We start from the raw sequence: 14,673 nt of genomic DNA, 5'->3' as shown, positions 1-14,673 counted from the left end.
AAAGACCTATATATAGAAAACTATAAAACACTGGTGAAAGAAATCAAAGAGGACACTAATAGGTGGAGAAATATACCATGTTCATGGATTGGAAGAATCAATATAGTGAAAATGAGTATACTACCCAAAGCAATTTATAGATTGAACGCAATCCCTATCAAGCTACCAAAGGTATTCTTCACAGAGCTAGAACAAATAATTTCACAATTTGTATGGAAATACAAAAAACCTTGAATAGCCAAAGCTATCTTGAAAAAGAAGAATGGAACTGGAGGAATCAACCTACCTGACTTCAGGCTCTATTACAAAGCCACAGTTATCAAGACAGTATGGAACTGGCACAAAGACAGAAATATTGATCAATGGAACAAAATAGAAAGCCCAGAGATAAATCCACGCACCTATGGACACCTTATCTTTGACAAAGGAGGCAAAAATATACAATGGATTAAAGACAATCTCTTTAACAAGTGGTGCTGGGAAAACTGGTCAACCACTTGTAAAAGAATGAAACTAGAACACTTTCTAACACCTTACACAAAAATAAACTCAAAATGGATTAAAGATCTAAATGTAAGACCAGAAACTATAAAACTCCTAGAGGAGAACATAGGCAAAACACTCTCCGACATACATCACAGCAGGATCCTCTATGACCCACCTCCCAGAATATTGGAAATAAAAGCAAAAATAAACAAATGGGACCTAATTAAGCTTAAAAGCTTCTGCACAACAAAGGAAACTATTAGCAAGGTGAAAAGGCAGCCTTCAGAATGGGAGAAAATAATAGCAAATGAAGCAACGGACAAACAACTAATCTCAAAAATATACAAGCAACTCCTACAGCTCAACTCCAGAAAAATAAATGACCCAATCAAAAAATGGGCCAAAGAACTAAATAGACATTTCTCCAAAGAAGACATACAGATGGCTAACAAACACATGAAAAGATGCTCAACATCACTCATTATCAGAGAAATCCAAATCAAAACCACCATGAGGTACCATTTCATGCCAGTCAGAATGGCTGCGATCCAAAAGTCTACAAGCAATAAATGCTGGAGAGGGTGTGGAGAAAAGGGAACTCTCTTACACTGTTGGTGGGAATGCAAACTAGTACAGCCACTATGGAGAACAGTGTGGAGATTCCTTAAAAAACTGGAAATAGAACTGCCTTATGATCCAGCAATCCCACTGCTGGGCATACACACTGAGGAAGCCAGAAGGGAAAGAGACACGTGTACCCCAATGTTCATTGCAGCACTGTTTATAATAGCCAGGACATGGAAGCAACCTAGATGCCCATCAGCAGATGAATGGATAAGAAAGCAGTGGTACATATACACAATGGAGTATTACTCAGCCATTAAAAAGAATACATTTGGGTCAGTTCTAATGAGATGGGTGAAACTGGAACCTATTATACAGAGTGAAGTAAGCCAGAAAGAAAAACACCAATACAGTATACTAACACATATATATGGAATTTAGAAAGATGGTAACAATAACCCTGTGTACGAGACTGCAAAAGAGACACTGATGTATAGATCAGTCTTATGGACTCTGTGGGAGAGGGAGAGGGTGGGGAGATTTGGGAGAATAGCATTGAAACATGTATAATATCATGTATGAAACGAGTCGCCAGTCCAGGTTCGATGCACGGTACTGGATGCTTGGGGCTGGTGCACTGGGACGACCCAGAGGGAGGGTAGGGGAGGGAGGAGGGAGGAGGGTTTAGGATGGGGAACGCGGGTATACCTGTGGCGGATTCATTTCGATATTTGGCAAAACTAATACAATATTGTAAAGTTTAAAAATAAAATAAAAAAAAAAAACTGTCAGTTCACGCCCACCTATATGAATATGTAAAAGCCCTGTGTTTAAAACCCCCTTACCTCCTACCTCATCATCCCTGTGCCAGTGCCTCCCTTGGCTGGGTCCAATTCTCCCTTGAGGTGCTTTTTCTGTTTTTTCTGCTTTTTCTGTTATTTTTCAATAAACTTGTTTGTGCCACAGGTAAGACCTCAGATTCTTCTTTGTGTCCGTACCAAGAGCCAAGGTCCACAAAGGAAGATCTTCTTTGACCCTCTCCCTACCCAGTAATAGTTTCAAAACATGAATTTAACACAAGGAATTGGCTACATAGGTTTTGGAAGAGTAAGGAACAAAAAGAAGGAGGTGGGATCAATTCATAAACTTTCCTTTGAATGTGATTAGAGATTTCATGGGTTTGATCTTCATGATTCAAAGTGTTTACTAACTTTCCCACCAAATAATCATCAACAGTAACTCTTGGAGATGCCTTTCTAATAAATATTGTTCATAAATTCCAACAGAAGCTGCACTTAAAATCTTTGGTGTGGTTGGTTTGATGTTTTCCATCTCTCTGTTGACTTGATAAAACTTCTAGCTGCTACTGGTCTATAACCTGGTATCCTTTCACTGTCATTCAGAAGAAGAGATGTGCCTGACCTCCAGTTTGCTGCATGTAATCTTTAAAAAATTGGAGTTCACACTGCCTATAAGAATGTATGTTGATGTATGGCAAAACCAATACAATATTGTAAAGTAAAAAAATAATAATAATAACATAAAATAAAAAAGAATGCTGTCCAGGGGAACTATGCAAAGTTTCCCAAAATCTGCTGCCAGTTTCAACATTCATTTCTTTGTCTGACTGCAACCATTGTATTTTTGAACCACATACTTCTTTACAAATAATAAGCTATTTATTTGATTTTTCATGGTGTTGATATCATTACCAGCTGTATCTAGAGATCGAAGATACTGTAATTCTTCTGCTGCTTTACTTCTGACAGCTTCTAGCTCTCCAATATTGTCGCTCAATTTAATGATGTTAATAAAGTCCTCATACTTTCAATCAGAATCACAGATCATCCATAAGATATATTGATTAATATAATCAGGACATTGAGTTGATTTATTAATGGAAGAAGGATTTCCCATGCAAGGATTTTCCTGACAAAGATCACATGATCTTGTTCTGGAAATCTCCAGGAGGTAGCAATAAATACAAGAAGACCTCACACAAAGCCCTTAGGAATCCTTCTTCATCTTTGAGAGAAGTGCACAGCACAGTAGGTCATGACAAATGTCCTTTTGCATTTCAGCTTCAAAGAAGGTATCTACGAGATCTTCTTCTGTACCTTTCACTTGATCATCTTTTTCTGTTATCTTTTGTTGAGCCTTTCTGAGTACTTGAGATGAAAGATTTTATCCTTCCTTCAGTCAGACTGCATTTTATGTGCACATGTTAGCTGAGCTGGATATGTTAAAAGACTCTAGTTTCAGAGGATTGGATGAGGCTGATGGAGAATCTTTTAATGGATCTCCTAAAGGAAGCATAACTTTATCTTTAGATGACCTTTCCTAAGTATCCTCTGCTGATTCAGTACAACTTCATACTTACATTTCAGACACTGGTGTTTGTAATGATCATGACAAGACATGCCCATTATATAACATCACTATGTACTGGCACAACCTCAACAGTGAGAAGATGTGGAAAACCTACTGCTGTCACAGTGACTTTCACAACTTCCACACGAGGAAGCTACGGAAGCAAAAGGAAGAAGGCATGACACCATGATGTGAGGCTGCTAGAACTACTGGGCTTGAACCCTTTAGCCTGCACCTGCTGCTGTGCTGTTACTAGAATCATTTGTCACAGTCACTCCTGGATTGCTGAAGAGGGGTCATATCCATCAAAGTGGGGATCTATCAAAGGTATGACCTCTACCAGATTCCTGTGGTCAAGAATCACACAACTCTCAACGTATCCACCACAATACTGTAATCCAATTCCCCTACCTTTTCTCACTAGTGCCTCTTATTTACAGAACCTAATATGAATTGAGTTTTCATAGGAGGCTGGTAAATGCTATCTGCAGATTCCTGTTCTGCAAAAATACAGAGCAGAGTCCAGAGGGAAATGGGACCTGAGAATATCCAGATACTTGTCCAGCACAGGAGGCAATCTGCTACTCCACCCACAATGAGTTGTTTTTCTATTAATAGTGTTAGAAGTAGCTGCCTGCACATCCTCCACACTTTTTCAACTGGTGCTTTTTGTTTCCTGCAGCACATAGTGATGGGTCAAGTGAACAATCTAACCCTTTAAACTGACCTGATCTGATTGGCCCACAGGGAAGAGAAAGACATTTAGGGACTTACCACTTCAATCCTATTGTCAACTTGTGTAATGGAAAGGAAAAGCAAAGCATAATACTAAAGAGTAAGTGTGTGCTATTGGACAGTTCTTTGAAATCTATTAATAGAACACTGCATCAGGAAATTAATCATCTCAGTAGAAGAGAATCCAATCCCTGTTCTCTTGATCTCTGGTTGATGTTCCTGCAATAGCTGAACATCAGCCTAGAGGACAGAAAATAAGAAAGTATAGGAGATCAAATCATGCAGTAGGGAAATGTTTCCTTATCCTTGAGAATATTTAGCTCAGATTGCAAACCTAAATAGAGAAACTTGCTTAATTTATTTTTCTTAAACACAAAATGTGCTGTGCTGTGTACTAAGTCACTTCATTTATGTCTGATTCTTTGTGACCCCATGGACTGCAGCCCTCCAGGCTCCTCTATCCAAGGGATTCTCCAGGCAAGAATACTGGAGTGGGTTGCTGTGCCCTTCTCCAGGGATTGAACCTGCATCTCTTACATCTCCTGCATTGGCAGGTGAGTGCTTTACCATCAGTGCCACCGGGGAAACCCTAAATACAAAATAGCTACAAAGTAATATTTACAAATTATATATAAGGTATAAAGTAAAAACACAATAGACACCTGAATATTTTGTTTCACTCTCCCTCCCTTCTTCCACTATTCTCAATTCTGCATTTATAACAATTGCTCATTGTTAGAATATTATGAAGTATGTTTGTATCCCCGAATAAGGCACTTCTTTATTTTGCATATTTTAATATTCATGTAAATGAATTATAATCTATATAATCTTGTAAAATAAACACATTTACTTTAAAATATGTTCTACTATTAAATTTTAATCTTTCATGTAGCTATGTTTTATTCATATTCATTGCTGAGTAATATTTCTATTTCAATTTTAAATATAATGAGTCAAAATTTCATGCTTCATTTATTCTTTCAGCTCTTTGTGGATTTTGCTTTTTGTTTCAATTTCTTTTAATATTCAGACAGTTCTGCTACAGAATCTTTGTCTTCAAATCCTAATGCAAATAAGCAGTTGTGAGTGTATCCTCAAAGATAGATAGAATTTCTGAATAACAAGAAATACTGCATGCATTTAATTTTAAGAATTTAAATCTGTTTTCCAAAGTGGATGAACACACTTAAAATCCTTCCAGCTGCTTCTCCTTCTCATTAATACTTAATTTTTTCCCACTTAATTTTTTTTCCAGTGTGGTTCTGTTATTTTCAGAACATTTATCAGAATATTGGCCAGTATAGATTATGACCAAATGACCAATTGAAAAATTCATGCTATGACTGTCATTAGTTTGCAACTGGAATATATGGCTTTCTGAGAGTGCTTTGGCATTCTGATAGAGTCAATACATACAAAATAAAATTTAAGATGTGTCTCAAAGAGAAATTTTTTAAAATTATAAATTATTGAAACAAATATTTTCATGTATTAAACATCTTCCAAGGCTGGATTTTTGTGCAAGGGTATTTTTACTTATAAAAGATGGCAACATGGTGATGTTTAATTCACTTTTAAAGGTTGATCTCAGATGTTGTGTACAGTTATCTGGTCAAGTAAGTAAACTGTCAAATAGATTACATGCAAAGAATAGGTCACAAACTCCACAGATGCGACCATCAGCTTTCAGTTTGCTAAAAGAAGCTGTATTTGTTCCTAGTTCAATGCCTTCCAGAATTATTAAAAAATTCATCAAACACAGTAAAGGGTTTTTTTACCCATTTTATCTGCAGATTGACAGACAGAGTTTTGAATTATATGTTAAAGTACACTGAAATAAAATATTACTTTGATAAGCTAATTATGAGGTATACTTTTATATTAGGCTTCTTGAGGAATTATAATATCAACAATACTCATAAGTACATTAGCATTCATGCTACAGGATGGAGGATGAATTAGTTATTCTTGTTCAAAAATAATTTATAAATTTCTAAATCTACAGAGTTAGGGCATGTGTTGAAAAAATACAGATAAATATAAGCCTGAACATATATGGGTATGAATCTGTGCTATTATTTTCAGAAATATAGAGAAACAAATGTAGATAAATTCTGTTTACTTTGTTTATGGTCTTATTTCCTTCAAATATCACAATATAATCACAAATAGAATAAAATTTCAAGTAGATAAAGGCATTAAATGTGAATCCTTCCTAATTTTCATTTAATTCTTATTAAAAACTTTGTCAAGTTCAATTTAAGATCACAGAGCTTCTGTCACACTGTGAGATAAACATTTTTTCATTAACCCTTTCAATACATTTAGAATATGAAGGAATAATCCTTTGGGGTGAGAAAGTACACTAGTAAAATTTTTATGGAGGGTATAAAGACACTTTTTTCCTGAGTCTCATCTTTATTTGGTCAAGTTCCTTCCTGATAATGCAGCCATGTGAACAGAGAAACCACAGGACATCACCCAGCCTCCCAAAGCACCCTTTCCAGTAAACAAGGAACCGAAAGTCCTCCTCCTCCCCTGTCATTTCATGTCACGATGGAGACAGCATGGATGCCAGGACAGTGGCCAAGCCCCTCCAAAATGCTCCTCCTCCCCAATCACAAAGCAGAGTGAGAACTTGACTCAGGGGCTGAGAACCTCATACGGATGTGTCACTGGGTTGTAGGGAGCTGGGTGGAAAGGAAAGACTGTCTTCAAAATTCAAAACTTATTAAAAGTTTAACATTTATGTAAGTTTACATAAGACTTAAATGTTTATACAAGACTCAGTCATTTCACTTCCAAATTGAAGCCATGCAAGGAAGAATGGAAGTAGGAAAATACAAAAGCTTCTGAAGATGACTCATCCAGGACATTTTCTGTTAAGGGTTGCATAGAAATTAGCTTTAGGTGGAGACTGTGTGAGAACAAGAAAGAAGAAATTATTAAAAGCTTTGCCCACATGACTGATTTAGCAGAAAAGGAGAAAGTGACTGTGCAGAAGCCACTGGGGTGACTGGGAGACAATGGCCAGAACAATGCCAATGAGCAGGTGAGAGGGGTTAAGATCAGTGGATTAACTGAGTTGACAATGGGTGGATTGTCCATCATGTATATGTAGAGTGCAGAAGCAGTAGGCATGCAAGTGGAGACTAGATTTTGTGGAAGGAAGGGGAGTAGTTTTCATCTGTATGTCACAACAGGTTTGTGACCAAATGACCTACTGAAAAATTCATGCTATGACTGACTGTCATTAGTTTGCAACTAGAATGTATGATTTTCTGAGAGTGCTTTGGCATTCTGATAGAGTCAATGCATACAAAATAAAATTTACAATGTGTCTCAAAGAGAAGTTTTTAAAAATTATGTTATTAAAACAAATATTTTCATTTATTAAACATCTTCCAAGACTGAATGAGAAGAAAAAAGATGCTGAAGATTTAAGATAACAAAAGGATGAGAAGGATAAAAATAATGATGTAGGTGGGAAAAATAACTTGCAGTAGGCTTTCCAGAAATTGCTGAATGGTCACCCAATATTTAAGGTCATGTGTTTAAAGAAGGGTCACTTACTACACTGGTGAGATTATGGCACCTGCTCAGGTGATGAGCTCAGGCATGGAACAGATGACTGTTGGATTGAACTAAGGTCAACATTTTGTTCTGATACATATCATGGAAGCAGGAGGGCAAGGGAGTAAAGATAATTTGAGAGGAGGAGATTTGGGGCTGTCCCATGAAATCTGATTTGGATAAGTAGGGGCATGAGGAGACAAGGTTCAGCTCAGTTCGGTTCAGTCTCTCAGTCGTGTCCAACTCTTTATGACCCCATGGACTGCAGCACGCCAGTCTTCCCTGTCCATCACCAACTCTCTGATCTTACTCAAACTCATGTCCATTGAATCAGTGATGCCATCCAATCATCTCATCCTCTGTCTCCTTCTCCTGCCTTCAATCTTTCCCAGCACCAGGGTCTTTTCCAATGAGTCAGTTCTTCACATCAGGTGGCCAAAGTATTGGAGTTTCAGCTTCACTATCAGTCCTTTTAAAAATGGAAGTATCAATGGACAGGAGATGCCTGTGTGGTGGTCATTTCCAAAGCGGTTTCGTAAGTGAACTCAGGGATGGAAACCACCTCTTATTTATGCCAATGAAACAGCAAATTATTGTGATGAAAAATGGTAAACATACAGTGAATTGTGGACTTTTTAAAAGAAACTCCTTGCTAAGATGCAAAGAATTCCAAGTGACTTAACAGTACAGTTGGTGAAGGAAGGTGTTTTCCAAAAGAATGTTGCTCTTATGGTTAACTAGGAAAAACTAAGACAAACTGCTCTCCATTCAGGCAAATAGAGGAACAGGGAAGATCTGATGTTGTGTATCAGTGTACATCTGCTGTGATAGCTGGAAACCTTTAGCTTTGAATGTAAGCAGTACTACATAGATTTCTCTTACACTGAGTAACTCCAGAAATAAGAAGGTCAAGTTATTCAGCATGGCTCATTTTTCATCTTGTTCTGAACTTGGCAAAACTTTGCAAAATTCAGAGCTCCTGTTGAATTCTTAAGGGCACTGGAGCCTTGGCTCAGATGCATGAGCAAAATGGGAAATGGCCCCTTTGTCCTTTGGTCAATAAATTCAAACCAAATAAGGGCCAAGCTGGAACAGACTGGATGTGCAAACTTCCAAAGAGAGACCACAACATGCATAGAGCCACGCCACTTCAGCATTTCCCCCATTCCTCAAAAGTAGGAAGCCTGATGAATCGGTGGTAGTTCTACTCAGCTCAAGTCATGCTCTTTCCATGCAACCATGATTACATTCTAATTAAAAAGGAAAGTTTTGGGAACTTAGCTTTTGGAGTAAAAAATTTTAGGAATGGTGAGGTCTTTATAAAGTATTAAATCAAAAAGGCAAGACTTTTTTTTTCTAATGAATTCTTTTTTTAATCTTTTTATTTTATTTTTAATTAATTTATTTATTTTAATTGGAGGCTAATTGCTTTACAGTATTATAGTGGCTAACATGGAGCTATTTATCTCAGGGTGAGGACAGTTGAAACTCACCTTTATTTATCTAAAGTTGTATGAAATCACATCTAAGTAATTATTCCTCCCTCTAATGGTCACTACCTCAACTTCCAACAATGTGTTTAATATGCTGTTAGCTTTCTATTCCTTGATTCTTATTTCACTACCACCACAGTCTACCTCTCCTTGCAGTTAAAATCTTTCAATAGCTCTCATTGCTATAGAAAACAATACAAAATCTTTTTAGCCTGGTATTAAAGGATAACCCATTGACTCAAAATCTATAACAATATTTACAATGTATATGCAATGTTCTAAGAAATGCTATGATGGGTGAGATAGGTAAAGTCTCTGTGTTTACATTATAAGAGGAACAGGAGGAATGGAGAACATTTCAATAACATTCAAGTCCTATTTGCTGTTGTTTAATTGCTAAGTCGTGTCTGACTCTTTTGTGACCCCATGGACTGTAGCCCACGAGGCTCCTCTGTCCATGGAATTTCCCAGGCAAGAATACTGGAGCAGACTGCCATTTTCTTCTCCAAGGGATCTTCCTGTTCCAGGGATCAAACACGCATCTCCTGCACTGGTAGGTGGATTCCTTACCACTTGTACCACCAGGAAAGCCCTAGGGTTCTATAGCACCATTAGAAAGGGGTAATGCATGCCATCTCATTTAATCTTTAAAACAATCTCATAAAAAAGAGGCAATCTTATTTTCATTTTACAGTTAAGAAAATTGAGGCTCAGATTAAGTAACTTGCCAATTTTCACTCAACCAGCAAGAGATGTGGCCAGTGTGAATATATCGCAACTTGGCTTCACAGACCTTAACCATTAAGTCTATTCCTTCCAGTACAAGTCTTCTAAGTCTATCCCTTCCTGAATACCTGATTGCATTCAGGTATGCACAAAATTTCACCCTTACTATTTGCAACACCAAACACAAATGTGCCCAGAATAAAGAAATGTTAATGTTTTAAATGGGCCTGGCGTGCTGCGATTCACGGGGTTGCAGAGTCGGACACGACTAAGCGACTGAACTGAACTGAACTGAACTGAATGTTTTAAATGGCTTCTTTTGGATAACTGGATATAAAGAGTCTCTGAGAAACATTTTTCTTGGTGATTTTCATATTCTTGTATAGATTGTGTATTCTTCATATAAGTGATTTTTCTTGCTTGTTTGTTTTGTTGATTCACTGACTGTTCTAAATCCTGGGAATCCTGAGAAACCAAGTACATTTTCCATTTTAAAATAAAAACCACAACATGTCAAACTTACTAAAATGGTAGAAATCTTATACTAAATATAACTTTTGAAATTCATAAATAATTCTGTCACTGTATTTGTTTACAACATTTATTCAAGAGTTAAATATCATATCAAAGTTGCAACTAACTTTAGATTTACAGAGATGAAAACTGTAGTCTACCAAAGAAATAACCAAATAAGAACTTGATATGGGTTGTTTAAAACTGATTCAATTTTGAAAACTCCCAAGTTGGAAAATGATTCATAGCGCTAAGCTTTGGAGAAAAAAAATAAATGCACATCGTCATTTTGTTATGCAGTAATGAAAACACAAGTGTAGATGTAGGGCATATTTTTAAATTCCTGCATCTTATCTTCATAAAAACCATCTCAAAGTTCTCTAGCATTTCATTCTCAAAGCTATCTTTCCAATCTGACAGTTACAAACTATATTTGTAACTAAAATAATAATGCATAATGACAGATTAATTAAGTCAGAAAACAAAATGCAAAAGCACCTTTTAATATCTTTCTTTACCCGTAAGCACACTTCTGGCCCACCCTATATCTTCACCAGTGTGACCTGCCACAAGTATTTCTGTGTCCTTTGGTCAGAGATGTTATTAAAATAACATGCAGATTCAAGGGGAGAAACGTGCTCTTCTCTGGTTGGTAAGGAAAGAACTGTTTGGTTTGGTTTAATTAGGTTTTCATTTAGACACATGAAATAGATTTTACCTTAAGATGATAAGTTAAAAAAAGAGGCACATTAAGCAACTGGCTGAGACACCAGTACTTAGGGTAATCTGACAGTACTCTTTGTATTAAAATTTATTGGATTAAATCAAGATGATAATGAGGAAGAAATAAAGACAGTGACGTAGGAAGATGCCGAATTCACCTCCTGCTACGAGCACTTCAAAGCTACATCGATACATGGAGCAATTCTCATTGAAAGCAAACTGCAGTCCGGTAGAAAATCTCTTAGACACCCAAGGCTGTTACAAAGATTCACACAAAGTCAGGTCAGAGGGGAAGGGAAGCAACTGGGTTAGGACCCACGCCCCTAGGAGGGACACAGACCAGGAAGGAGATTACCTGGGCTGGGAGATCCTCCCTGGGGAGTGAGCAGTTGCATCCAGCCTTGGGATTGGAAACCAGGAGGATGAGTCCCCTTAGCTGGTTTGCAAACCCGTGGGATGGACTGATAGCAGGGCTGTAAGAAATACAGACTCTGCTCGTGAAGAGTACATGCATACATGCTCACTCCAGAAACAAAGTGGAGGAAGCAAACAGAAACTGCTTAGGACTCTGACTGATTACTCATGAGAGCCCAGCACATGCCCCCAGACCACGCTCACTGCCCACTCTGGCCCCAGCTCCAGCACTCTCCCCCCAGGGCAGAGGGGCTAATGCTGGAAGTAGCCAGGACACACACCAACAGAGAACAGAACCAGCTTGGACTCAACCCTCAGGGCTTTTGCTCCAGCAGCTTGGTACCTGAACACATCTCTCCCTCCCCAGTAATGTGCTATTGGCCACTGAGCAGAGGAGAAGGCTTGGCTGTGGCTTTAGTCCCTCCATATCCATTTATATGTCCTAGCAATGTGATATCTGAAAGCACACCTGTGGGAAGACAAACTAGTGCTCACTTAAGATCCAGCTCTCCCGCCAAAGCCACTGGGCACATGCAGACTGTACAGGAACACTGCCACACAAGGACACCCCTTCAAGACTAAGATAGGTAACTGTTTCACCTAACATCACAGAAACAAAAGTTAAGCAAAATGAGAAGACAGAGGAATTTGTTTCAAACTAAAGAATAAATGAAAAAAAAAAAAAAAAAACAACTAATGAAACAGAGATAAACGACTTACCAGATAAAGAGTTTAAAACATTAATAATATTGGGCTGCCAAAAAGTTCTTTGAATTTTTCTGTCCCATTTTATGGAATAACCTGAATGAACTTTTTGCCAAATTCAATAAGAATGCTAGCCGAACCAGCGAAAAAAATAGATGAACACAGCAAGAATTTTAACAAGGAACTAGAAAATTCAAAAAAGAACCAGTCAGAACTGAAGAATACAATAATTGAAATGGAAGACATGCTAGAAGGTATTAACAGAAGATAAGGTGATACAGAAGAAAGCATAAGTGACCTGAATGACAGAATAATGGAAATCATCCAATCAGAACAGCCCAAAGAAATACAAATTTTAAAATGAGAACAGTTCAAGGGACCTTGAGACATCAAATGAACCAACATCAAAGTTATAGGACTCCCAGAAGGAAAAGAGAGAGAGAAAAGAGTCAACAAAATATTTGCTGAAATTACAGCTGAAAATGTCCCAAACTGGAAGAAGGAAACATATAAGCAAGTACAGGAATCACAGACTCCCAAACAAAGAGACCCACAGCAAGATGTATCATAATTAAAATGGCCAAAGTTCAAGAGAGAATTCTAAAGGCAGCAAAAGAAAAACAAAAAAAAATCATATCAAGGGAACTCTCATTAGGCCATTAGCCAATTTTTATGGAGAAATTTGGCCAACCAGAAGGGAGTGGCATTTTAATACATGAGCTGAATGGAATAAATCTGTAACTTCGGATACCCAGCAAGATTTCATTTAAAATTGAAAGAGAAATAAATAACTTCTCAGAAAAGCAAAAGCTAAGAGTTCACCAAGACTAAACCTGCCTTAAAGAAATGTTAAAGGATCTTTTCCAAGTGAAATAGAGAAAGGCCACAGCAAGAGGTCAGAATCTATAGGAAAGGAAAATCCCAGTAATAAATGCAAATATACAGTGAAGATAATAACAACAATCGACATGGCAATTATAGCAATGACGTGATAGGAATAGGAGCATAGTTTACTCTGCTCTTTCTCTGACTCTCTCCTATTCCTTGGCTTGTTCTTCTTCATATACATATTCTAGTTAGCACAGATTGCTAGGAAGACTTTCATAGACCATGTAACTCTGAGGCTTTTATTTCGAGATTCATAAACAGACGTTAAGAAAGATCCAGAGTCCTCTCTGAAATTGAATGGTATTTGTTTATATATAGGTATGTTCATTTTTCTGGAAATTGAAACCCATTCTCAGTGTTCCAATAATTAAGAACAAAATTCTAAGCCAACATATACTTATTCTATAAATGAGGCAACTGAAGTCCAGAGAAATGGACTTCAGGTCCACAAATGAGATTCAGGTCAGGTATTACAGTGAGTTGATCTGAAAGCATTTACCTACATCCTTAAATTTAGGTTAAGTATTTTTAAAAATGCATTTTTGCCTCAAACATCACACTGGTTTAAGTATATCTTATGTAGAAAGAATGATGAAATTGAATTTTAATGTAGAGTGAAGAGGTACTAACATACCTGAGAGTGGATGGGTGAAATAAGATTTACGCAGATTTCTGAAACCGACACCTAATATTTTCTCAGAAATTGCTTTAAGACGTAACGCTTTTTTAAAGCTTTAGGAGATGATAGAAGAAAACAGAAAAATATTCTTGAAGGATGTTAAGGGACAGGGTGTGCTATTTTGTGTCCTGAGTTACCCAGCCCAGAAATGTGTGAGCCACTTTCTATCCTGTACTCTTCCTCACCTGCCAGTTGGTTCCACCACTTTAATCTCTCTCTCCTGGGTTTGTCTCCCCTTTGTCTGTCAATACCTTAATGCACGGCATCCTTATTTTCACCTGGACTATAGACACAACATCCAGACTAAGTCTGTATTTTGTTTTGTTGCTTTAAGTCTGCCAGCTCCCCCATCTCTCCATTCGTTCACTCTTATATTGTCAAAGGTCTGCTTTTAAGACTGAACTCACATCCTTTTACATAACTCTTTCCTGGACACTCCATTCTCTTACCACATTCCAAAACAATCCTTCCTACAGGGCATTCAGACACCTACTGATATTAATAAACTTGCCATACTTTTTCAGGTCTCTGCATCTTGTTTTTTCATATTTCTTTGCTAGAAATCATCACCCTAGTCCTCCCTCCCACAGAGACTCAGCTCAGGCATTTTCAAATTGAAGAAGTCTTTCTGGACACTTATCTCCTACTCTTGCCTCATGGTGCTGCTGATTCAGGTGTCTCTTCTCTGAAATTCAATGACCTCTCCACCAGAGCATCACTTGTACAATGAACACTCTGATTCTCACGCCGTGTCCCCAGTCACACTAAATTTCTTCATACAGTTATCATACCCTGCTTACT

The 14,673-nt window shown here is 37.5% G+C and overlaps 1 pseudogene; it reads right to left on the bottom strand.

The window, feature by feature from the left end:
• Positions 1 to 1,843: 1,843 nt before the first annotated feature.
• LOC109574700 (sorting nexin-13-like) lies at positions 1,844 to 14,138 on the bottom strand (annotated as a pseudogene).
• Between the last annotated feature and the right edge of the window lie 535 nt (positions 14,139 to 14,673).

The sequence above is a fragment of the Bos indicus genome, chromosome 20, assembly GCF_029378745.1.
Source record: "Bos indicus isolate NIAB-ARS_2022 breed Sahiwal x Tharparkar chromosome 20, NIAB-ARS_B.indTharparkar_mat_pri_1.0, whole genome shotgun sequence".
Lineage (NCBI taxonomy): Eukaryota > Metazoa > Chordata > Mammalia > Artiodactyla > Bovidae > Bos > Bos indicus.
The sequence above is the reverse complement of the archived record's forward strand: the minus strand, read 5'-3'. Positions and strand labels throughout refer to the sequence as shown.